General features: G+C 37.4%; 1 protein-coding gene across 1 annotated transcript in view; it reads left to right on the plus strand.

Moving 5' to 3' along the window:
• LOC126853044 (FK506-binding protein 59-like) overlaps positions 1 to 16,993 on the plus strand; it is a 406,809-nt gene that overhangs the window by 20,990 nt on the left and 368,826 nt on the right. The gene's annotated exons all lie outside the window — the stretch shown is intronic.

Below are 16,993 nucleotides of genomic sequence, written 5' to 3' on the forward strand. Positions count from 1 at the left end.
CAGGAGCCATATGTCGTCTACTTGTTTGACTTTGCATTGTACCAATATAACATTACAAATTGCACATTGGCCTTCTACAGCTAAATTCTGAGATTACTGTTTGCATTTTGTATTATTAAATACATCAAGTCTGCAATTAATAAATTTGTAAGCAGTTTAGAGATTTCGATGTTCTCTTTTCTTCTAAAAGAATTTTTCTCCTAAAAATTCTTTTAATATTACGCATTGTTCACAGCCAACCAAACTTTTTTTAAATATTGTTATGTACATGTATTCGTGCATGATTCGTATGAAAATAAGATGGATCCTACATATTATGGTTTTGCAATATAAAAGTGGAATCAAATTTATCTCTAATTACCGGATAATAGAGATAAATTAAAAGATATAATTATCTTACGTTATAATTAGCTATTTGAATTGTTGCTAAAAGTAAGAGAAGTTATCATCTATTTCGAGTAGAACTTCGATAATAGAGAATTATTGCTAAATGTAGGTCAGCACTTGACAAGTTTCTCTGTTACAAGGTACTTATTTGAAAAATGCAGACATTTCTCTACCAATATTTATACTTAGAATTTAAAGAATTTCTTTACATATGTGAATGAGAAAGTATTTCAGGAATTATAAATTTATTTTTTCTTAAACACTAAAATAACTAATCGAGATAGAATATTTTATAGTAGCGTGTGTGTGTGTGAATATTTATCCAACTTTAGAACATGCTCCTAAATGATTAAACTTTTACGATAGGTAGAATAAATTAATTTATAAAGATAGAATCTACTTACAGTAGTAATCTATCGCCGCTATAAATGTAATCATATTACAATCACTAATTCATCAAAGAATTATATATAAGAAAGAAAAATAGACCATTAAAATAAAGCAATAAAAATTTCGACTTGTCGACATTCCTCGCAATGTTGAAAAAATAAGATGTCGGAGAAAAGAAGAAAGTGACAGACACGTCCCTCCTGCGACGCGCATATACAGGGGGCAATCGTACGATGCGTGTACGTGACTGCAGCAGACTAAACACAAATACATACGTAAAGAAACGAAGATGCAAGCCTTCCAAAACTGCGAGACATAAAATTCTCGTGGTCCCTAAAACAACTCTGCGTCACACGCGTGCGCGATTTTATTTTTACCCTCCATACATTCGCTGGCGCATACATACCGCGAGGATTTACAATACACATCCAAAGATGTCACTCGAGCCTGCACGATTGTTCCCTAAAGGTTCCAAAGAAATAGATTTTCTCAATTTCGATGCAATGCGAGTCTTCTAAAGCATAAGGCATATGTTTTGAAATTTTTTCTTGCAATTTTCCTAAAAATTATCGAAACATCGTCAAAATTAAATTAACCTGAATATTCGATTCAAAATGCCAATGTGAATTATTATTCATATCGCTTGATTTTTCAATGATTTTTTTATTAGAAAAATGACAGAAATACATTTATGACATTATTCCCGAAATACGTAATGCCCGGTGAGTGGAACGATTCGTGCAAGCAAGCACCGACACGATGGCAGATCTAGAGAACCTAGTTAAATCCAAACGTGCATACACACGCAGTGTCGACGGCATTGACTTTCTCGACTTGGCGTCGCGAGAGAGTAAACTGAACGGATATTTGCTCGATGTCGCGAGCCACGCACAAACGCAGCAGTATAAACGTGCTGTATATAGGAGGCGATATTCCGCCTGCCGCAGAATCAGAGCCACGGCGCATTGGAGAGAGGCATTCTGTGTGCGGGTTGTGCGTGCTGCGTGTACGTGTGTGTGTGAGATTCCGCTGCAAATCCAAAGCGTTGACGAGCCGAAGCTCTGGGCGTGCCTGTAGCGTCCCGGGATGAAACTCCTCGTCGACAACAACGTGGAGGAGTGCGAAGGACTACGAGGACGAGAACGATGACAATAACGCAGGCAGAGCTAGCTCTTCCCGGCTTAAGGCCGCTCGAGATCTCTCCCGGGAACGGCGAGGTCGCCATTCAACGAGGAGGCTACCTCGAGCGTAGCATCAACGAGGAGAAAAGAGGACGGGAAAAGTTCGGAAGAACGGAAAAGGAAGAAAGATAGCGTGCGACCATCGTAATATCACAGGCAATTTCCTGGAGGAATTTGATCGGTTCCTATATCGCCCGGAATATTTTTCCCTGTCATTTATTTTTCGAAACGTCTCGCGAAGCTGCTACGATCACATCTCTCTTTCTTTTTCTCTCTTACTCCTTCGGCTTGTGTAGCTGTATACCAACGCGCATACGCGTGTTATGTATATCGGCTGATCGAGATTTTCCCCGGCAATAAGGTAACTCGGTTTCACGCTCATAACGCTCGTCGAGATCCCCGCTATATCGCGTAATTACTGCAAGAAAGATGCGTCGCATTTTTTTGACATGCAATATCCACTATCACGGTAAACTTACGTGTCACTTGAAACCGGATGAAACTCGTTAATAAATAGTTGAGAGCGCGCGTTCTCAAGAAATAATCCTTAACACTCTGAGAATAATTCATGCCGTATCGTATGCATCAATTAAAAAAATAAATAAATAAATAAACAAAATAAATAAAAAACAGAAAGGAAGAAAGAATAGACATCATTTTTAACTGCCGGGATTTAACACACGAGTGCGTACCAGTTAAGAATTGTTGCATTCCCCGACAGAGACAGTACGTTTTTGCCGTCTTCCGGAATGTCGTTTTCTTTTTATGTGCAGAGTTATCTTCCGTCTTTGACTTGAGGAATATTTTATAGATTTTAAGAATTTCTTACAAATTTAGTGAAATTTTTATGTTTGTCAAAACTCTTCGATCTTTAAAATTTTAAAATCTAAAGTAATAAATATCAAAATATTTTTAAAACAGATAATTTTTGATAGATATTTGGATAAAAAAATCTTGTGTTGTCTTTCCCTTCATTTAGAAAATTCCACCAGACATATATTCTAAATTATTCCTCGAGTCACACAGTTTTAAATGAAACATTCGCTATGCATTACATATTCTTTTTAACTACACACACATACATTGTTATAGAAAATTTTCTTTCGAAACGACGACATTGTATGCTAATGCGTTAACTCGAACGCGAATCGCCCGAAACAAAAATAACATCGACTTTGTCCCGCGCTCGCATTAAGAAAACAAACCGAATAGCGCGTTCGTGTACATATCTCTCTTGTTCTCTCTTTCTCTGCGCACGTGTGCGTGCGCATGCTGACACAACACACTCGAAACCCATAAACCATGGTAGCCGAGTCACATCCGGCGTATAAATCTCGCGGGGATTAGCTGCCGGCGGTGCCTCGAGTTGCACGTGGAGATTGGGAGGGCGGGGTGAGGGGAACCGAGACGACGCCGGGGAGGGGACGAGCATGACAGCGCGGCACGCACCCAGAAACGGCACGACAAACGTGTGCCGCCGAATAGGGTGGATGGAATGGAGGACAACTAGTTAATAGTCATTAGCGAGTCGCATCAGTTTTAAATCTTTTGGCCGGTCTGAAAAAGGGGGCGTGCTGGCCATACCTCTGTCAACCCCCGAAAAGGCTTCCGCCTGGTTGAGCGTAGATTGGCCCAGCAAATTATCCTTAGCCCACCCCCTAGTTAGCTCGCTGGTTATTACGTAATTTGATGTTGAATGCGATCGTGCTCCCCCACCCCCTCCCTCCCTCTCTCCCTAACGAAAGCCGGCCAACTATTCTCGGCCGTGTCTCTCGCTTTTGTGCATTGTCGTCTCTGTGTGAATGTAACGCTCCCCCGATATCGATTCTCGTATCTGTGATTTATCCGCTTGAGAAAGATTATAAGGAACGATGCATTTTATATTAAAAAGATCGGCTAGTTTAAGATTCCCTCAATCTAATATTCGCTTTTCGAAATGGATCTAATCAAAAGTGATATCGTAAATATTAAGTGCAAACGGTTGTACTTCAAAAATGACAAGTTAATTTCAGTTTGATATCAATCATTATTAAATCTTCTAATAATTCGCAAGATTAATTTTTTAAAAATAATCAAAAATTTATGTCACGAATATTAAATTTGGAAGTCGTATATATCTTAAGAGCACATAATCAATTCAAGAAATATTTTAATAATTCAAAAAAATTATGCCATATATCCATATTATTTCTCACGATGATGATAGCACCAGATTTTAACGAAGGTAACCTGAATTATAAATATCGCTGTGAGAATTTTGTAAAATATAAAATATCGTTTTTTTTTATCGATTTTCATGATTGCAGCGACGCTTTTAATATTTTGTCGATCACTTTGCCCAAATTCCGTTTGACAGAAAGCAAAGTTCCGATTTTTACCGGCCGCGGCAAATCGAAGATGTTTCATTTTTAAATGCAGCACAAACAGACTTGGCATTACTCGATCAACGAACGCAATAACGTGTGAGGCTGACGAGTGGTTAATAATTAGTCGCGGCGGGAAGCCGTATAATGTATCAACTGGTAGTAATTAAAAGCTGCCGCATAGCACGGGGCCGTTACAATCATCGCTATTAGCGCCGGTTGCCTATAAATCGTGCGTCATAGGATGCATTGTGCGTATTGGACTTATTTTTTTCTCTTTTTTGCGCGCGTTCGTTCGCCGGCGATCCATCTCTTCCGCGAGCGCTCATAAATAAAACGAAACATTTGGGATCGTTCAGTTAATAATTATTAGCACCAGACGACAGCGCAATCTTAAACTTTGGCAGTCGTCAGTTATTGGCCGTTTACATTCGACTACTAGGAATCTCCCTTGGAGACTGTACCTGGCTATTCTAACCAGGATCGTGAGAGCGTCTCTGGTAACGCGTTCAAGGGTTAATCCGGCCGCCGATTATGACGATTAATCCTTCCCTCGCCTCCTGTGAGATCTACCAGATAGCCAAATTTTCCAAGCGTGAAATATTAGTCATTGCTCCGAGGAATTAAGCAGCTGAATAAATTTTTCTTCCAATGGATATCTATTAGGAAAATGAGCAATTTTTCTCTAAGATATCTCTTATGATTTAAGCGGGCTTGCAACTTTTGAATTTCACTGAAAATTTTCGACAGGCTGCGAATCTAATTGCCGCACGTGGTCGTATTCATTTTTGTTCGCGAGCAATTAGCTTGTTTCAAAGGTTGCTATTCGCTTAGCATTTATATATATTTATGTATACATATGTGTATACAGGGGCGAATGCGTTTCTACTAGGTTGTTTCTGTTTCCTGCGGCATGCAGAGATGCTGGTTTTACGAAGTCGGCGTTAATTGCCTCCGGAGATACCCTCGGTCGTACCGTAATTCACGCATAAATACATGAAATTACTTTCCCTTATTTAGGGGCTCGTTAGGCAGATCTACTGTTATTGCCGACAAAGCGAAATAAACCGGCGCGCCAACATTCTCAACACGGCTCTACGTATGCGAGGAAGGGCTGCAATTTAGGTATAAGCGTTATACTTCGCATCCTTATATAAAAACCTCCTGCGTCGTGATTGCGATTCGATAATGAAACAGAAAGATTAAGATAAAAAGACAGTCAATTAAATTTGTTATGGTAACCTCTACTCCTTTTTATGTTGCACAAAGAAGAAGCCAAACTATTTGAGGACTTAAATAAAAAGTGCATCGATAAATCCATTTAAGAAATAATTAGACTCGATAGAGTAGAAACAAATATCTATCAACATTATTTTTCAGATAATTTATATTGCGTGGATTTATTCTAATAGTTTGTAAAAAGTTATACTAAAAATACACGCGCAATAAGTATACGCAATAAATTTTAAATTATTTTTTACGTTTGACTAATTTTATTGAATTATGATTGATTTTGTATTCGGTATATTTGCTGCTATCCTGCCAAAAAGATGAGTCTGTACGACTTAGAACAGTTAAATGTAGCCAGAAATTTCAGTTCTATTAAAAGATTGCTCTAAACTCGGAGGATTTGATGTTTCTGACACAAGACCCGGAATGCTATTCTGCTAAGTGAGCAACTGTATATTTTTCCGTGAGACAAGAATATCAAGAGAATGACGCAGAACATTTGGATATACAACGTATAATCAGAAGAGCGGAAACGCGACATAACGTCATGTTGAGTGGACGCGTCAGGTGATTAGTTTTCTCCGTTTTCTAATCCTGCAAAACCAAATATTCTCGTGTTTCCTTTTACTGAATTTTTTTTTTCAATAAAAAAATTTATAATCTTTATACATGACTTTCAAAATCATAGACATCAATTGAAGATGTTACTGAAACAAGTTGAATGAAAAATACGTAAATTTTAAAATCACTAATTCAATTATATATCCTCCAAAAAAACTACTACTATATAAATATTTTATATTTACTTTAACTCGTTGCCCAAGGGAAAATCAAATGTTAATGAAGTTTTTTTACTGCAATTCAAAGAGTTTTATTCTCGAAGTAAATTATGAAACGCGAGTATCTTGCTGTGGAGTCAGATTCAAACTGTTGCCTGACTGGCAACATCTATTAATCTCAAATCTAGTCTCGAAGTAGAACGGATAGAGTAGAAAATATGACATTACGAATTTGTAATTCTTGTTTCGAACGATCACCATAATAAATTTCGATAGTAATTACGCACGTTGTAGATGTAACTGCAAAACCCGGCGATGAAGTACAAACTAGATAAACAGATAAACGAGGTTGCCGTGGATGTTCATAACAAGGGTCGAACTTCGAAAAGCGGATTTGTCGGAGTAGTAATTCGACCCCTGTCCTACCTCTGTGGACACGTTCCACTAATTAATAACGATAAGTACGAATGCGTCTACACCGCAAGGGATAAAACGGCGGTTCACCAGATTCCCACGAGACAAACACGCTGGCCTAGAGTTGATCCGATAACGCGGAGATATATGTGTATGTATATATGCTTAAAGTTCTCTCTCTCCCTCCCTTTTTTCTGCCTTTTTTCGCAAAAATCCATTTCAGTTGTTCGACTTTTCGATACGCGGTGTAACTTGCTGACGAAAGCAACGATGCAAAATCTCATAAATTCGCTACTATGCAATCGTAAAAATTCCCTCGTAAAGTTTCTCGTCAGCTTTGTGTGATATGACAATTTTGTGCTATCGACAATACAAAAGTCACAGAAACTTGGCCTCGATATATTATCAATGCAAATTTATTCGCCGCAAAACAGAAAAAGAAGACGAAAAAAAACTATGTTTTTATGAAAATATTAATTGTAAAATGCAAAGCGCACAAAAGCATCATTTACTTCATCCATTATATTATTATATATAATTCAATTCATCCTTGTGAATACCTTCATTATTCCAATAATATATAATTTACAGAAATTATTTAATTAAATTATAAATTAAAAATAATATAATATATAGATGAAATTATCTGAAATTATAAAATGTATTATCTAAGAAATTATTCGAAAAAACTATATATTTATAATTGATTTCTATCGCCATATTAAAAAATTAATAAGTCATTATTACAATTAAAAATAAATTTTAAATTGCAAACTTTTTTCTTGGGACATTATGTACAAATTTGTAAAAAATCACATTTTATCTTTCTCAATAAAAAAGTTTATAACGATCCATTTTTGGACATTTGCAAAGGAGAAATACGGATTTATTTAGATTTGTGATCAAAAAATGTAACAGGCAAGATTAAAAGGATGTTATGTGTGTTTTTCGTAGCTATCAAATAGTTAAACCGATTTTAACGATCTACATGTAGAAAATATGTAAAAATATTATTGGCCTAGTTATTCTGCGAAGCATGGCAAATCGTTATTACTTCTGGTTTTAAAATATCAGAGTTAGTTTTTGTGTACGGTTCTTCTAAAAAAATCCATCTGTTATATATCGTTAACGACCAAAATAGAAATGTGAACGACCAAAATGTAGTTTTTTCGAATAATTTCTTAGATAATACAATACATTTTATTTTCAAATTATTTTATCCACATATTGCATTATTTTCATCTTATATATTTGAGTCTTTTTATAAAATATTATTGAACTCGAAATGCTTGAATCGATGTAATTAAAATAGAATACTTGAAAATGATTTACAAAATACGAAAATTGAAGAAAACTGTGCAGCATTATATCAACTTTAAATATATTATATTTTTAAATATCGATACATAAATATTCGAAGCTACAATAGCAATCTCATCTTATAAGCTCTAATTACTTTCGAAATGAAAAGAGAAAAGTTGCAACAAAGCGGATTATCCCTTTCCCCTACAGTTAGATTAATATGGCAATTTCAAGATAACGATCGCGTAACCCTAAGGCACAATGGCGACGCTCGAAGCCACGAATGCGAGGCAATACAACCTGTGAATAGCGATCCCTGGGATGTATGGGTCGGAGTTATAACTAGCTGTGGAACAATCCTAGCGACTTTTGATGGTGTTGGATATTAAATTTCGCCTGTGTCTCCTGGTTTTATTGGATTACGGATAACCAGCCGAGATATGGCGTTGTGTGCTGGAGAGCTCGCCACCCTTGTTCCTCTCTAAGTATCCTGCAAACCCCGTCTGCATTGGCACATAACGCTCGGTTCGTCGAGTGTTGCTGGGACAGGTAGAGAGAAAGAGAGAAAGAGAGGGAGAGAAAGAGGCCGGGACTGTTTGTACGAAAATTAAATTCATAACGATAAAATCCTTTACGACCGAAACGCGAGCACGCAAACACGCGGCGTTGTACGCATATATCTATATGCGCGCAACGCTAGAAGTGCGTTTGCCAGCGAATTTGGTTCAATGCAATCAGCCGGACTCGCGGAATTGAAAGGCGCAGGTATTTGCTTATGCACGGGCAAGTCGAGTGTCGTCTGAGTAGTCAACCGAGCGCGCGTATAATATCTCGTCGTAAAATTTGCAATAACGTTGACAAGAGAGTAAACAAAAAATATTTCTGACATATATATATATATATATATATATATATATATATATATATATATATACAAAACAACAGAGTGATGTGTTGTTTGATGTGTTTCGTCTCTTATTTATTATTATCGAGATGCGTAAAATATGAAGAATGTTTGAAGTATATTTGAGTGTGTAATTCGTTGAGTTTATCGTCAAAATTAATTGACGATTGAATTTACGTTATCAATATTCGAATAATTATGGTAATAATTGGAATGAAATGTCTATCACAAACATTTATTATCTTGAGATTTGACATCTAATTCTCTTTTTTTTTTTTCTTTTGAAACATTATAAATTTCTATGAGACATGCCGTATCCGCATTTCAGCAGGATTTTTGAGCTCCTCCACCGCACTTTGGAAATAAACGACTCGTATGATTGAAGACGTGTAGTAGAAGTCAGTCATAATCAATTTCACGTCGATCTTGGCCGTCATCCTGTTCAATTTCATTAAAAACCTTTCGGCCTGATTTCACCGCGCTGACGCGGTAGGTAAAAGACGGATAGGAAGCGATGCGCGTGTACCGTGTCACCGTGAAAATGAAAATTACGCTAGAGAAACGGTGGGGGCTTTGATCAGAGCGAGTCGGCAGATTATCAAGCCGCGTCGTATCATCCGTAAACGATAACGTCGCGGAAGTTCGTCAGCGGCGACCAGTCAGTCAGCGCGCTATATTCCGGACGAAGTCGGGGATTCATCTCTCGGTTGATTCTTTTTCCCCCTCTCTGCCCTTTTTTTTTGTTGAAATCGTGTAAATCAGTGACTCGGTGAATTGCCGGTACAGACGTGGAAGTCTGGATTCGGATGATGAAGTAACGAGTAAATAGAGGCGAGCTCGTTTATTGACGAGGGAGTCGACTGCGCGCTCGTACCACATATAGACACACAGAGAGATGGCGTGTCAGAAAGATAGAGAGAGAGAGAGAGAGAGAGATGCAGCTATATAGCAACATACGATCGAATGATCGAGTGGCGGTGGTTGCGTCGACGGGTCAGGTAGCATCGAGTGCAAAGCAAACCTTCCTTATTCAAATGACCGTAGTGCGCGTAGTGGAAAACTGCGGTTTCGGTATCGATCCGCCGATTCATCCACTCCGATCATTAACGGATTACATTTCGCCGTATCGCGACATTCTGTACACGCGTGCAAATGCGAATTCCTCGCGCATTCGTTTCGTCTCCCTCCCTCCCTCCCTTTCCCGCCCATGGAATTTTTGATTAATGCAAATGACGATGCGTTAGTTAACGCAAAGAGAGAAACGCGCGCGACGTTTTTCTCTCTGCCAGTTGGGATATGTATGAAAAGCGCTATGAAAAAGATACTCTCTCCCTTCTCAGTTTGATCATCGAATGGAGCGGTTGAACCTCGATGCGCGTATCACGGGAGCAAAATGATGTATATAGCCGCTTTTATGATCGTAACGTATATCCGCTGTGTGTGTATATGTACATAGTGAACGTATCACTATTTTGCGATGTTTTCATGATATTATGGCTGACTGATCAAAAACAAGATTCGACGATTCAACGGCACGGCGAGTGCTCGCCTTGCAAAAAATGACCCAAGTACGTACTCATAAAAGAGAATTGAGGTTTTCGAAATAATTGGTGATTGGGATGAGAGTTTCTGTATCAGCGAAATAACACGGCGAGCTACCGATACAAATGCGAGCGAAATCTCGTAGACATCTGCCGAATTAATTGCTAAAATCTGACTAAAACCAATCCCGGGGCTGCGTTACCTGAAGCCGTATCGCGGAATGGAATTTTTCATCAATGAAAACCGCGTCGATTCACCGACGACGGCGAACCAACGATCGACGGATATTTTTGTTACGCTGGCCGAACAAAGCCGTCCACTTTCATCGACCGGCGCCGTTCCGCTCTCTTGTCTCCTTGCGCGTCCTCGAAATTTTATTTCACATTGACCGGGCGCGCCCATCAAAGGATAAACGTTTCATGGTTTCCGCGAACGATCCGCGTCATTCGTCTCTGCAACATCATTGTCGGCCCTCATCTCCTATCCCGCCCTCGCGCAGGCATGGAATGATCCACCATTGCTATCCTGAGAGGCTCGGGAACGTTAGCGCGTGAGAGTACTTCGCGAAAATTGAATACCTCCATTTTCTCCATGTTTACCGTAGAGGAATCGCTCTTCAATCACGGCAATGTCGAATGGCGAATCAAAAAGAGAGAGAGTCAAAAATGCACCGATCGTTATACAATCTGTCACAATATTGATCATATCTACGACAGAAATTCAGTAATGAAATGAGCAAATAAGCAAAGTAATAACAGTTTTAATTATCAATATATTGTCCACGTAATTTATATGCAAATCTTACTAGTGTACATACACAAAATTATTTCTTTAAATAAAATTAAATAAAAATTATCATTTTAAAACATAATTTGCATACATAATAAGAAAAAATTCCATGAGGTTGATTAATATTAATAAATCTTTCTAGCGATATATATATACACACATACATACATATATATATATATATATATATATTTTTTTTTTTTTCGCATTATATTAGCATAATCATAAATTATTGCTTATAGGATTCCTCCTATTAAATCGTTAGGATAAATAAAGCTTGCATAAATAAATAACAGAGAAATAATTTTAGTATTTTCATTTATGCTTTCATATAATAATACATATGACATGTGACGTAATGAGAAACCTTTGACATTAGCAAGTAAAGCAGAATCTGCTGGGAAAAAAAAAAGAACGAGTTATATCACACTCCTTATATCTATTCATTCATTAAAGTTTATTATGCTTATTAAATTGCTCTGACTGTGAATATTCGTGACTTTAATCAGATTCCTACATACATGTTTCCCAAAATGCAGGAAATCGATAAGAAAAAGATATAAAGATTGATTTATATTTCATATCCGGTTTCTTCGTTCAAGTATCGAGAGCCCTTTATGCCGTCTTTAATATCCCTGATACTAGTTCATACATGTAAACGTATTTTGTACACACACGACCTTTCACGCACACGTATACGTATTTGCATTTCCGGGCTCGGCAGCCCGTACGATTGCCCTCTTCGAGAAGCATTTCTGTCCTGAACAGTCGATGAATCTTTCATCCGACTGTCGTAACAACGGCGTTCATAGACATACTTGACGAAAGAGAGCGATCTATATCCCGCAAGGTCGCCGAATCAGAACGTACTATCTCTCAAAGGGTCTTCCACTGCAGGATATTACATAAGTCAGTTCATTTTCTATTATTACGATCGCTCAATGACGTTTAAAAATCTCGTTGAATCCGTTGTCTACCTCAATATGCGGAGTATTCCCCAAATTACTCGTTTCGCATTAATTTACATCAATTCACGACTCTATCGTTATTGGCAGCAGTTAAACTCATTTATATATCCAATATAAAGTAATTTATTACGTTCATTAACAAGATTATCTCTTAAGTTATAAGCATAACCAAATTTAGCTAGAATATAGAAAATAAATTTCAATATTTTTATTGCCCCACGATATTGTTACACATATCTTGCGATAGAACTTTTCGGTAGGTCGTGATACTCTCTTTTTCTTTTTTTCTTTTTAAGAAAGAAATCTAAAATAGAAATTGCTGCGGATGTATTTCTCCAACATCGCAGATATATAATGCAGTTATTGGAAATAAGCGGGAAAACTGTTGCCATATAATACAACATATACACACATACACACACACATACACAATTCAAGGAATCGCCATGTTGAATAAAGGAATAAATGGATGCGCATCAACGACATATCAAGAAAATACGCGTCTTCCTTTTGCCGAGCCAATAGAGACGAAGCGTTGCCGGTCCCGAAGGAACGACCGGGGGACGGGGAGAGGGGAGAGAGGGAGAAGGGAGAAAATCGAACGCAGAAAAAAATAAAACTGTAAAATAAATTGAGTCGGCAGAAGGACAATTTCACGATTACCGGAGTGGCGCATTTGTTTTGCCGTAAAATCCGATAGCCATCGGCTTTTCCTCTATAAAAAAAGAGCTCGCGGGAGAGTGCGATTTTGAAATTTCAAGAAGAACGACCATTCTATGTGAAGGACGAATAGAATTTATGTTCGTTCCCCGTTAACAGTTATTTCATCAATCGAAAGAATCCCATTAAATAGCACATTATTGATAAAAGTTTACTTTTCCGAACATATATGTACTCTTAAATTGAATCATTAAATTGAAAATGTCACTGATTAAAGCATTGATTTTCAGTAAAAACACTCACATTTTGCTCTCCCATCTAACCATACCATTGATTATGGAAATAAGATTTCACCAAAAAGTAAGCCACTACCGTTCATATATCTTAATGAAATTTTACTATTTGCAATGCAATGCTATACTTATAACTGAAACTATTGCTTATCAATAATAATACATAGATTTCATTTAAGAGAGTATATAAAAAAAAAAATTACATATAGATCTAATTAAAAAAAAATGCATATGAAATTTAAATTTATAATCTGACAAATCTTAAGATAATTAAAGATTGCTGAAAATACATTACATTACAGCAAGGAAGAAACATGCAAGTCACCTAACCGTTCATAGTAAACTAATTTATAGGAATTTATGAACGCCTTAAAAATTAAAAAAGTTAGACAGACGAAAGTGTGAGAGAACGGGTTGCTACCTGTTATCGCGTCCATTTCGACCGGCCTCTAATTTTTCTACTTTCGGCCAAGACCAATACTGGGGAGCCGATCGATCTGATCTACGAGCGCATTAACGAGACTAGGGGCTAGGACTTGCATTAGCCATATAAAAATTGATCGATCAATCGATTGATCGACAGTGTGGAGATTCCCGTTGGGACTCATAGATGAGCGTATCGCAACGAAGCAGAGAACTGGTGACCGGCGATCGTTTAATGGCTATGTGAGGATCGGAACTAATAATTTAATGATACATAATTCAGATCGAATGAATACTAAATAGGGAACGAATGGCATTGTGATCCTCGCAGTTCATTCCCGACAAGAAACCATCTCTCGATCACGTAATTTCTCGCGGGAGCGAGATTATTATTTCCGTTTAAAATGTCCCTTCTCTCGACTCACAATCAGATAGACTCTCTCTGTGACGGAACATTGTTAAAAGTATTCCAAAAAGACTCCTCTGACTCTTTTTGTTTTCCGAGGATCGTCTGATCGCTCGCGCGGAAAGTCTAATTTCTCGTTTGATCAGAATTCCTTTTCAATCGTGCGCTGACTTCGACTTACTCGAGTACGTACGTACAAATCCCCTCTCTTCTGTAATTTGAGTAACGTATAGATACTTGACTGACTATTCAATAGATTTCGAGCTTTTATAGATGTCGGGCTTTCCGATTCTCGTTTACAATTAGTAATGCAACGCTGAATTGCAATGGGAAACCAGATTTTCACAGTGCTGCATAATTATTCGTGAGGGATAGCGTTTAATGTTATTTAGGTCATCGAATTTGACCGATAATGAATATTTCCATGACTCGCGTGATTTTCGAAAATTTACATGAATATTAATGTGAAATTTCTACGAAATGGGAAAATATTTCTCTACGCTTTTTATGTTATCAATTTTAATATATAAAAATATGATCTTTCCTTTTTCGTCATAATTTTTTATATGTATTAAAAAAAATTAACTGATTATTTTAAGTTTTTAGCATTTACTTAAATTAAATTTATTATTATATTATCCTTCTTTAAGATTTATAATTACGTATATCAATTACAGATATCGCAATCGCCATTTATTAACAGCAAAATGGCGATACTAATAAAACCCAGAAATTTCTTGAGAGATCAAAGAATATCGAGCACGAATTCAAGAAAACGGACGAACACAAAGATCGATCTTTCCGTGATGTAACTGCTATAAACTTCGCCTTTAAGCTCCTTTTCCTCGCTGCCGTCAATAAAGGAAAATTAATTCAAATTAAAATCCAATTTGTGCGCTATCTCTTATTCCTCTGTAGAGGGAAGATACTCGTTATCCTTCAGAAGATGTCGAAGCTCGTTAAGTTCTCATCGAACTCGTGAAGTATCTGTCCATGAAATCGTAAGGATTATATCGTACATCTACCTTCTCCCTTCTCTCCCCTAGTTAAATAATCTCTCGAGCTTAGCGACGCAACAAATAGAAAAAGTCATTACCTGTCGAAATCGAGGACGCGTCTTCTTGCAACTTCGCGTTTAACGAGCAATAAGATTTAAAAAAATTGCTCCACTAATCGCAAACGACGTGAGCGCGTCGAACACTATTATCCTGAAATGATTTTATCGAACGTTCACCTATCGGATACTTCAAATCGGTATCAAATTTCTTCCAAAGAACTCTCCTCAGTCGTGTAGAATCGACTCGTTGCGATTGACTTATCGCCACTTTGAAGTTGAAACGAAAGAGTAAAGGGAATGTACAATGTTTCTGAACCATCATCACATCCTCTCTTTATCCACGCAATTCTTTGACCAATGCAAATCCGACTTTTTCCGAGTGAAACATTCCATTGGACACAATTTCTCCAATCTTTTTTCAATATAAACGTGTCTGTAACTAAATCAGCTGAAAAAGCTTTGTTTAAAATTTGTTAAACTTTGTTACGAGACTTGAATATCAGGCCAAAAATAAGTAGCAGTCGTTCATGTTAGAGATGAACGTGATAATCATTATCTCATATTTTTCCCAATCCTATAACTCCTCCTATTGATCGTTATTGCACTTGGATACAGATATCATAAGGCGGATATGCAATTCAAGTTGCCCTGGGTTAGGAAACCACTACGACAAGGTGGCACAGGATACAGACATTAAGGGTGAGGATGAGGTTATTCCACGAAGATCGTCGGAGATGCCCGAGAACTGAACGTTGCGCGCGGCGCCCCTTCAGGATCAATACGGCAACCCCGGTTGTAATACCGCGTTGCCTGCCGCGAGCAACGGTGGTATAACTTTTTAACGGACTTTCCTTTAGGAATTTCTCGTCCACCTCGGAATATTCTCAAGGATTTCATCTCCTCGCGTATCAAGAGAATCAATATCCTCACTTATAATCCTCGCTTCTAATAACGGACAAAAAATCCTTCCCCTATCACGTCCCGAAACTAATCTATAATTTGGAATAAATCAACATAAATCATAAATCATTTCCGATATATTTAATTGCACGAATGACACAACAAAAGAAATTTATTCGTTATACTTAAGGAAAAATTATACGGATCAGTTACGTCAAAAGTTCATAAATCTAATACGTTTCGAAATTCATCAATTTGACATTGCGCATATACACAAGGCACTTTTAGCCTTTTAAAATATAAAATTAATAATTAGTAGCTAAAAAATTCATCTTTAGTTTTCTGTTAAAAAAATAATTTAAAACGAGAGAGATTTTTTTAGATTTAAAATTGACTTTTCTTACAAAAAGATTTCTTTATACATGCAATTAAATTATAAATTATTTCAATTTTATAGAAAAAAAAAAAAAACAAAATATACGTATACATCTCTCTCGTCAATTTAAATACGACATTAAAAAAGCCAATATCGAACGATATTGTCGTAACACGACTGATCAATTCTCGAGTCAGCCACGAATCAGAAATTTAAATCAGCAGCGGGGATTTTTGCATACTTACGGTACAGAACGGACGTGAGTTCGAGAATTTTTCAATGTTCCATCAAGTCATCCTAGACCTAAAGGAGCCTATCGCATCGCGATGTTCTCCCAACGGATTGAAAAGAATTGTAATTACGTCCGAGAGATCGATAACGTCGTCGCGGCAGGCACTTACTCGTTAGCGCAGATATAGGGAAGACATAGTGGCCATTCCATGTCTGCTTGGCCAACTTGCGTCGTTCTGATAACAAAAGGATAGCGAGGTAATTGCACAGCTCAAGGACCGTTCGGTCGATTATTTTCCTTCTTTCCCTCTAATACGGTAATCTCTCTGTGTCCTTTCCTATCTCATCCTCACATCGGGAGATGTAATGAAAATTTGGTGCGTCAACACAGCGTCTAT

Source organism: Cataglyphis hispanica, chromosome 1 (assembly GCF_021464435.1).
Source record: "Cataglyphis hispanica isolate Lineage 1 chromosome 1, ULB_Chis1_1.0, whole genome shotgun sequence".
Lineage (NCBI taxonomy): Eukaryota > Metazoa > Arthropoda > Insecta > Hymenoptera > Formicidae > Cataglyphis > Cataglyphis hispanica.